We start from the raw sequence: 10075 nt of genomic DNA, 5'->3' as shown, positions 1-10075 counted from the left end.
CTGGTGGACTGTTTGATTGTCTCTTAGGAGAACCTTAGGGAAGCAAGCTCCCCACGCTGAGAAGTTTCTGTATTTCACCTCACTCCTTCCTTAGCATGTTGGGTTATCAGCCTTCAGATTACACCAAGTTTAAAAACTGACGCTCAAATGCGGAGCCTGGCTCAAGAAGGTCACCTAGAGAATAAGAGGACCTGGGTCTGCTGTCTGGTTCGGACTTAAAGTTTAGTGTCTCTTGCCTGTAGAACTTATGCCCTCTTCATGCCATCCCCCAGGACACTTGGAAAGGTTCTGAGTGGCCCGTCCTCATCTGACCATGACACTAGGGTTCCTGAGGCCCAAGGTCCGAAACTGCTTTGCTGCATTTCCCAGGACAGTTTGCTCCTCAGCTTCCTTATCTCTCAGGTGGAACCATAACCCCGGAGGCCCTGTCCTACTTAGTCACAGGTGTGGCAAGGAGACACAAGGGCCGGATGAGAAAGTGATTGGAAATTGTAAGATGCAGGTGTCAGCGCATGGGACTATTTTGGAAAGGTTTTTTGTTCATTCGTTTGTTCCGCGTTGGAGATCGAACCCAGGGTCTCTCAGATGCTGGGCAAACTCACTGCCACTGAGCCACACCCCCAGCCCTGGAAGGTTTTTGGGAAGCATGGGTGCGACCATGTCAGTGTTGGTTGGAGGAAGGATCAAGACCCTCCTTCTACTGGAAAAGAAGTGGCCCAGGCTGCTTAGTCCCAGCCCTCATGGCTCTCCCTCTGGCTCCCCTACATCCTGCCAGTCACTTCCCAGCAACAGGAAATGAGATCTCCACTCCGCCTGTTAGACCAACAGGAAGAGGCCAGGATGTGCTAGCCAATCCCTGATCCTGCTCTGGACATCAAAATTGCCGCTTAACCCCTTGAACCAGTCCAGAATTACCACCTTCAGAGTGGCAGCCGGCATGAAAGTTGATCTCTTGTCTTGGTACTTCCAAGACTGGCTTTTATTTTCTTTGTTTATTTCTATGTGGTGCTGAGGATTGAACCCAGTGCCTCACACATGCTAGGTAAGCACTCTGCCACTGAGCTACAGCCCCAGCCCTCTGTGACTGGCTTCTGTAAGCCCTTTGCTCTCTGGGCCTCAGTTTCCCTGTCTATAAAATGGAACCTTATATTATTCCTGGACTAACTCCAAACAACCCCGAACTGTTGGGAATCTCAACTAGGATAAAACGTGTTTGGCCTGGCAGAGTGACACAGGCCTGTCATCCTAGTGACATGGGAGACTGAGATAGGAGGATGGTAGTTCAAGGCCAGCCTAAGCAACTTAGCAAGACCTTGTCTCAAAGTAACAAATAAAAAGGATTGGGGATGTAGTTCAGTGGTAGGGCACCTCTTTGTTTAATCCCAGTGCCACATAAAATAGATAAAAATTTTAAAAACCAGTGTTTTGAATTACCACTAGAAATAGAAAATTATCTCTGTATTCCCTGTAGTACCAGCCTGGTGCTACAAACAGATGAGGTGCTTAGTAAATGTCAGTGGAAGTGGTTGGAGACAGGTGGACCTGGGTTTGAATGTAAATGACCTTGAACAAGTGACTTCATCTCTCAGAGCCTTGGAATCCTCCTATGTCAAAAACAGGGTAATGATGCCTGCCTCCGAAGACGGCTACAGGAAGAAAATGGGAACAGAAGCACACAATGAAAACATATATTATTAAAATTAGCTTGTGAATAAAAAACGAGATGAGCCAAACAAAGTCCCCGCTTTCAAAGACTTAACGGTGGCAGATAGGATTCATCTCCAGATGATTGGCAGAGGCTGCCTGGAGAGCCTGTGTAGAGGATTATGAAAACCAGATCTGCTCCCAGCAGGAAAAAGGGATTGATTATCAATGCCTGCCATGGGCAGGAGCTGGGATGTGGCAGCAGATGTATGGTGCCTATGCCAACCGTGACCTGGTTAGAGAGACACCTAAGCACAGGACTCTCATCTAAGGCCAGCGACGTGTTCAGGGAAGGCAGAATCAGGAGCCATTCTCCAAGATCCTGGCATCCCAGCCAAGCTCTGAAGGGTGAATGGCAGGAAGGTTACACTCCAGGCAGAGGGAACAGCTTGAGCACACACATGGTGCCTGAGTTGTGATGATTCTGGCTTCAAGGAACAGACAATCCAACCAAAGGTGGCTCAGGCAAGAAGACAAATTTATTCTCTCTCAAGGCAAGGCGTCGGATAATGAATGCTTTCGGGGCTTTTTAATTCAGCTGCTCAATAATGGCATCAAAGTTCCTTATAGGTTCTACTTTGCCGAGGTTATGGTAATTCGTGCGTGGCCTGCCTGACCTGCACGTCGAAGCACTAACCCCCAGTACCTGAGGATGGACCGGTACTTGGAGATAGGCCTTCAAAGGGATGACTGAGTCAAAATGAAGCTGTTAGGGTAGGTCTGAATGCCACCCTTTTAAGAGTGTCCTTATCAAAGGAGATTTGGATGTACAAAGAGATGCCAGGGGCACTTGTGAACAGGGGAAAGACCGTAGGAGACACAGGGAGAAGAGGAGGTGGTTGGCTCTAAGCCAAGGAGAGAGGCTTAGACTTCTAACTCCAAGAACTGCAAGAAAATTGTTTTCTTGTTTGAGTCCACTTGTCTGAGAATTCTGTCGTGGCAGACCTAGCCAACGAGGACAGCTGGCAAGATGGCGGCGGCCTCCTTGGGAGCAACACAGACGTGCAGACCCTGGGGCAAGACAGAGGGTCTCACAGAGACTCTTCTTGTGTGTCTTTTTATCATGGAAGAAAACCTTTCCCAGAGACTCTTCGAAAGATTTCTCTTAGAAACCAACGGTCCAGATGCATTAGCCAGGATATATTTTGACTGTAACAAAGACCCAAATAACAGTGGCCTAAACATGATAGAAGTTTATCTGTTCTCCAAGGCACTTGAAGGCCAGCACAGGCATGGCAGCTCCAGGTGTCTGGCCCCAGTGCTTCCTTCAGTGCTGCTTTACCATCCTGTGGGGTGGTTTTTTGTTTGTTTGTTTTGTTTTGTTTTTTAATACTGGGGATTGAACTCAGGGGCACCTAACCACGTCCCTGACCCTTTTTGAAATTTTATTGAGAGACAGGGTCTTGCTGAGTTGCTTAGGGCCTCACTAAGTTGCTGAGGCTGGTTTATGAACTCGTGATCCTCCTGCCTCCCGAGCCACTGGAATTACAGGCGTGCACCACCATGCCGGGCACCCATCCTGTGTTTTTATGCCACCTGCAAGAGGGCTCTCCACAAAGCTGTATTCAGCCAGTAGAGTAACCGGACAGTAGCACGAAATTTTACTGCTTCCATCTCATTAGCCAGAACTCAGTTCCAGGGGTATCCTGGCTGCAAAGAACATTGGGAAATGTAGTCTTTTCTTCTAGGTGGCCATGTGCCTAGCAACTTTTAGTTCCTTTATAGAAAAAGGGAAACATGGCCACAGGAGACCCTGGGCAGTCTCTGCTTCACCAGCGTCAGGCCACATGTCCCTGTCTCCGCCAACCCCCACTTAAATCAATGATTCACACACTTGGATATGCATCAGAATTATCTGAGGTTTATCAATCTGTTTGTTTGACAGACTGCTGCTCTGGCTGATTCAATAGCTCTGGAGTAAGCCCGAGAATCTGCATTTCTAACAAGTTCCCTGGTGCTACTCGTTTACACTTTGAGAGCCACTGTCTTAAGCCAATCATGATTTGCCCTCTGGGGTCACGTAGGGGGTTAGAGTAAACAGGCCTTGGGTACTTGGAAGGGGGACCCTTCTAGGAAACTGAGGTTCTACCTGTGTGAAGGATGGTAAGAAAGACTGTCAGGTGGCAAACAGGGGTCTCATGGGAGCAGGAAGGAGGGTGGCTTGGAAGGCCTGTGGGCCAGGCTTGGTTAGTAGGAGATGAGGCCCGAGAGGTATTTGAAGCCCAGTCTATGAAGGTCAGCATTAGGCAAAAATGCTGACCTTTATCCTGAAGGCACTGGGAGCCATCAGTGGTTCTATGGCAAGAAACTGCAGGATCTGATTTGTGGGAGGGTTAAAGGACTGGTTCCAGAGACTTCTTCAGACCTCCTTGCAGAACCTCCAGGAGACCTTTTGAAATATTGTCCCTGATCTGTGTGTCCTTCCCCTGGTTAAAGAGATGGAAATCTGCATTTGAAATAAGCCCCCATTTCCCCAAGTGCTTCTGATGCTCTTTGAAGTTGGAGAAGGGGATTAGAATGGAAACTCTGGAAGTAGGGAACTTCTTAGAGGCAAAGTCCCATAGAAGATAAGCTCCTCTAAGGCAGGGACCATGCCTGTCCTATCTTTCTTGGTCACTCTGCCAAGAATTTTGCCCAGCACATAGGAAGTATGAACACATATTCATGGTGTTGGGAACTTCAGCCTGGGTCCTGATTTTGTCATGGAAACATTCTGTGACCTTTAACAAGTAGAAGCCCAGCCCCCATCCCTCCCCTTATCTATAAAATGAGTTTGGAGATAATCCCTAGGAAGTCTGGCCCAGAGATTCTGGTTGATTAAGGAAGATTCTATTCAATCAATAGGAAAGTCTGTCAGTGCAGTGTTCTGCCCTCTCCCAGGCAAGTGCCTGTCTTCTTAAAAGGAGCCACAGGGATTGTGGCCCAAGGTAGCCTTCTTTCTTAACCCCTTTTCCTTATCTCCTTTCTGTGGCCCAGAATAGCCAAAACAATAGAACACGAACCAGCCTGTACGGAAATGACTTTTAATATCTCATGTTGCAGCAAAATTAAAAATATACAAAAAGTTTGTGGTGTACAAAAGAGTCTCAGTACAGAAGCCCCAGCTTGGGCTCCCCTCCCCCTCCTGGGGGAAGCTCAGAAGGGCGAGTGGGAGTGGGAGGATTGGGAATGGCACAGATGTAGTAACTACGGGGTGGGCAGAGGCGGCCAGGAATAGGAAACAGTGGGCAGGGTGGGGGCTGCTGAGGGAGGGAAGGAAGAACACAGAGGAGAGAGTCACCAGGATTGTGCTGATTGACAGAGGGAAATCAGTCCCTCAGGCATGGCTAGTGGTTCCTGGAGAAAAGGTAGTGGGGATCGAGCTGGGGGTATTCTGGTGGGATCCCTTCCCACATGACCTGGGTCTGGGCCCACCCTGCCACCAATTTGCTGTGGGACCCTGGGAAGATCACCTCCTATCTGTGGAACTGCCCCTTCTGTAAAGAAAGTAGGATGCTGGATAATTAAGCCATTGATTCTCAACTTGGGGTCCCGGATCCTGCCTGAGGGTCTACGGAGACTGGAAAGGGCATCCATGAGTGCTTTTGAGAATTTCGTACTAAGCGATCCAATGGGATACAGAAATTCCGCTACCCTCAACCCCTGGAAGCTAACTTGAGGCCTCGGGAGCATTTACCCAGAGCCAGAAGCTCAGCTCGAGTTAATTTAATGTGGCAAAATGAATCCTTCATCAAGAAACGAATCCCCTGAACTGTGGGACCCTGGGGTGGAAACAGCATGGGGAAGCCTGGGAACGCTTCGGGGCCCTTCGCTATTTGATGACTGGTTTGGAAAACCGTGGGGGTCACATGAGGCCCCTTGGAGCTGGGTGGTGTAGCCCAGTGGAGAGAGGCAGGAAGAAGGTTCCATTAGGCTGGGTTAGCTTCTGGGATTGGGGTGCTGGGGAGACAGAGGGATATTCTTTGCCCACCTGGTGCTGTTCTCTTTGTCCCTGGGTACCCTCCACTCTGAGATTATTGCAGTGCCTCTGGCCCCCACCCCTGGCCTGGGGGACCCTGACAGAGAGTGTGCATAGAATACAGGCCAGGGTTGCTGAAGAGGGGCGCCCCCTCCTTGCCTCTAGAAGGTGAGATGGAAGAAGCCCCTCTTTCATCCCTTGGGGCTTTTTCTGCCCCCAGGAACTAGGCCAAGCTGGACTGGGCCTTCCTCTCCCACTCCCACAATGCCTTGCTCCAGCCCTCCTCCTCCCCTTGCCTCTGCCTGTAGCAACCCAAACCCAGGAATGTCCCACCCCCCACTCCCAACCAGAATGGCACGCTACAGTCACTACCCCACCCCTGCCCCCAGCCCAGAGTCTCAGAAACCTCTCTGGCTGGGAAGAGGGACCCAGACTGCTGCCCACAGCTGCCTGTGTGTCTTGGCACTGACTTGGTCCCTTCCATTGAGATATCACAAAGCACTTCAGGACAGACATTAACAGATCCCTCTCCCCACAAGCCCTGCCCGGAGACTGGGAAGGAGGCAGGTGCCAAGGGGGCAGTGGGTCCTGACTTTGAACCTTACTGTGCCGGGACTCTGCCCACCCCATGCAGGTCCCCCCTAACCAGGAGCCCCCACCACTGCAGAAAACTCCAGTCCCTAAGCAGCCCCCTGAGGCCCTGGAGGAACCTGTCACCCTTTCAGATGATCCTTCCCCTACTTCCCTTCCCTTACAGTGGAGAGAGCAGTTGGGTGTGCTTTGAAAGGGGTTTAGGGTTAGACTAGAGAAGCCTCAGAGGGAGCCAAGGCACCCTGATGTCACCAGAGGGGCTTCCAGACTCTGCAGGGCTCCCTGGAACCTTCTCAGAATTTGTTGCATTTTCTTCCTCCACCCCTGGGGTCAAGGACAGAACTCAGGGCCTTGGGAGTGCAGGGCAAGCGCTCTGCCACTAAGCTAAGTCCCCAAGCCCCGCACCCCCACCAACACTTTGAACCAGAGCTCTCAAACTGGTGGCCCCAGGGGCTTGGTACAGTGTTCAGTTTGACCAGCATGAGGTTTTTCAAAACCTGGAACTTTCATGCCTTCCAGCAGGGCACACCCACTATCCCATTTGCAGCAGGGGGCAGGGGAGGGAGTCTGGGGGGGTCCCTATAGTTTAGCACCTGCAGAATTTCAGTCTCCTGGGCGCTTTGCAACTGCCAGGCAAGACTTTCCCTGAACATTTGCAGACCCTACTTGGTCCTGATCTGGAGACCTGGACATTCCTGGGGCCTTGGCCTCCCAGCCCTCTGCTGTCCCTGCCCTCGTGGGTGACACACCTCCAGGAGATACAGACTGCAGAGAGCTGGCTGAGGGGAAGACGGACTGCGGGGAGACTTAGGAATGGGGCAGATGAGAAGAGGGGACCAAAAAGGACTCCCTGTTGGGGAGCCCCCTGTGGGGGAGGGTGGTGGCCTGTGTTGTTCAGCTGGGGTGACCATTACAAGGCACATCAGTGCATGGAGGTGCGACGTGGGGTGTCTGGTGCCTGGAGAGGTTTGGGGAGCAGTCATCAGCTTGTGGGGTCAGTTTAAAGTGGGAGGTCAAGAAAAGAGAGAAACAGAGGTCTGCCTTGGGAACAGGGTTTCCTGGGGTTGGCGACCCCAGTGTTCTGCTCTCTTCTGTTCCTGGCAAAATTAAGGTGGACCCAACTAACTCCCACTGCACTGACTTCCTGTGCGATCTTGAGCAAGTGCCTGGCCCTTTCTGGGGCTCAACTTCTCCTGTATAATGGGATTAGAGGGTGGTTGGCTTAGGGGACCCCAAAGCCCCCTTGAGCTGTATTTCTGGAAACTTCTCTCATTTCAAGGACTCTGGAGGGGTCCTGGGAAGGACTGAACATCCAGGATAGGGTGAAGGTCAGAGAATGGGGTACAGAGGACCCAGGGAACACAGTTCTGATGGGAAGAGAGACCAGCTGAGGTAGATTATGTCACAGAAAGGGACACAAAACAACAGCTCCAAGGAAATGAGGCCCTCCCCTCTGACTCCTCTATTGCAGTGAAACAAGGAAACAGGTCAGCAGAAAGGGGACCTCAGGAAGGGAAAGATGGGATCCTGAACTCCAGGGAGGGATGTATTTCAGGGGCTGAGCTAACGGGGAGAAGTGAGAGGTGCTCACAGTCTTCTCCTCAAGCCCTTTGACCATGACCTTGACCTTGCAGACAGAGGCCCTGAAGAGAGGTTTTGTGGGATTGGTCTGATGCGAGGGTGGAGTTCAAGCCCTGAAAATATGGCTGTGGCTTCCCCATGAACCTCAAGCCCTGCCCGGCATTGCCAGTTCATTCCTGTTCCCTGGCTCCTGGAGTCTCCTGAGCTGTAAAGGAGTAGGGTATTTTTTTTAACTTCTCCTTCTAGAATGCTGGAGATGGGCCATTCTAGCACCCTGGGAGTAAAATAATTGCCAAGGGAGACCCTCACATTGCCTCGCCGAGCCTTAGTTGTCTCATCTGAGGGTAGGCGGAGAATGGCTCTTGTAAGGATGTTGTGAGCAGAGGACGGTGTAAGGGAGACCCTGTGGGTGGAAACTCTTGGCACAATCAGCCCTGGAGAGACAGGCAGTGGGTCTTGGTCCTCATTCTCAATGCTGTGCGCAACTGGTCATGGAGTTGGATCTCCAAAAACAGTTCTGGACAGAGGACAAGGAGAATCCGTGAGCCCACCAGAACAGATCTACACCAGAACAGATCTGGGTCAGGATGGAACCCCTTATCACTCTTGCAGCTGGGTTCCTGAGGTTTCTCAGGGAAATAGGAGGAAGAAGGAAATCCATTCTTAAATGTCGGCATGAGGGATGCAGCCGCCTGTGATGCCAGGAGGGCGGGAGCCATGTATCACAGCTATGTGTGCTTGTGGGTGCAGTCTTGCCCTCGCTGCCTGTGGGGTCACCCTACACCCTGAATATGGCCCCCTCCCTACATCCTCAGTAAATCTATCATTACCCATTACCATCTGATGGTCCAGCCAGACCTGGGAGAGTAGCTGCCACTCTGGGCCTTAGTTTCCCCACTATAATCCCCAGGGAGGCTGAGCCGGCAAGGGCTAAGCACCCCCTCTAATTTGCATAGTCTGATTCTAACACCCACTGCGGCCCCACCCTGCAGCTGAGCTTCAGATATCCTCCCAGCAAACATGCCTTAGCTTAGCGGGCATGGGTGAGTGGGAAGGGGAGCCAGTCTCTGCCTAGAGGCTCTGTCTCCACTCCGTGGAGCTGCCTCCTTCTCTACTCCCAACCTTCTGCACCCCTTCCAGGACTAGAAGTGGCCCTGAATGAGTGATCCCATGAGCACCCCAGGATGTTCAGGCCAAGGGAATGGAACATAGGTCTTGGGGAGGTTGTCAGATTGAAGACAAAAATAAGTCAGCTTCCCAGACACCCTCCCCAGAGCGGCATCTGCAGGGTGGCTGAAATCCAGGATTCATGTCACATCCCCAGATCTACTTTTTTCTAGCTAAGAACCAGTTGGCAGCTGAAATGTTTCGGGGTTCTGAGGACAACTTCCTTTTAGAAAGATAACTGTAGACCAAGGTGGACAGGAGCCTAGAAGTCCCATAAGTACACCCAGAACATTCCATTTGCATTGGTTTCTAGAGCTCCCCACCCCTCACCATGGCAAGCACTAGAATCTTCCACAGCAGAGCATCAGGGGTCCAGTGTCCTTGCTTGTCATACATAATATATGACAGACTTCCTAGGACATTTCATCAGTTAAGTGTTCTTCTAGAACTTCTTCTGGACCTAAGCACATCTCTACAATAGTTCTTCTGCCAAATGAGCTAGATCCTCATCTATAATTGAACTCAGACAATGTATCCTCCTAAACATTTTATCTGCTGTGCTCAAGATCTTAGGAATGTTCTGGATGTTCATCTAGAGCAAAAAATGCCTCCTTGAAATATTTTCACCCAAGGTGTCAAACCTCATCCATAACAGAGCCCACAACGAAGTATATTTCCCAAAGAGTCCTTCTCTGGACTTGACCCTGGACTGCAGGTTCTCCTCCCCCAGATCTTCCACCCTTCCAGGTTTATGCCAGTTTGGACCCCTTGGGGTTCTTTCCATCTCTGCACTATCAGCCCACATCCCAATTCACCACCCACCCCTACTCCCTCCTTCAGCTGCCCTCTTGCCTAACTCCAGGCCTCAGACCCTCCAGGTACTATGCTGATGCCGTCCACAAGATGCTCCAAACTCACCCCCACCTCCCATGGCCTCCTCCATCCTTCTCAGTGATCCCCTCCCACCACAGAGGCAGCCCACTGCCATACCCCCAAGGCGCACTGGGCCTCGCCATGAACTCCAGACAGTGCCCTTCCTCTGGTAGGTTCACCAGGGGCGATGTGTGGACAATG

The sequence above is a fragment of the Urocitellus parryii genome, chromosome 6, assembly GCF_045843805.1.
Source record: "Urocitellus parryii isolate mUroPar1 chromosome 6, mUroPar1.hap1, whole genome shotgun sequence".
Classification (NCBI taxonomy): domain Eukaryota; kingdom Metazoa; phylum Chordata; class Mammalia; order Rodentia; family Sciuridae; genus Urocitellus; species Urocitellus parryii.
The sequence above is the reverse complement of the archived record's forward strand: the minus strand, read 5'-3'. Positions refer to the sequence as shown.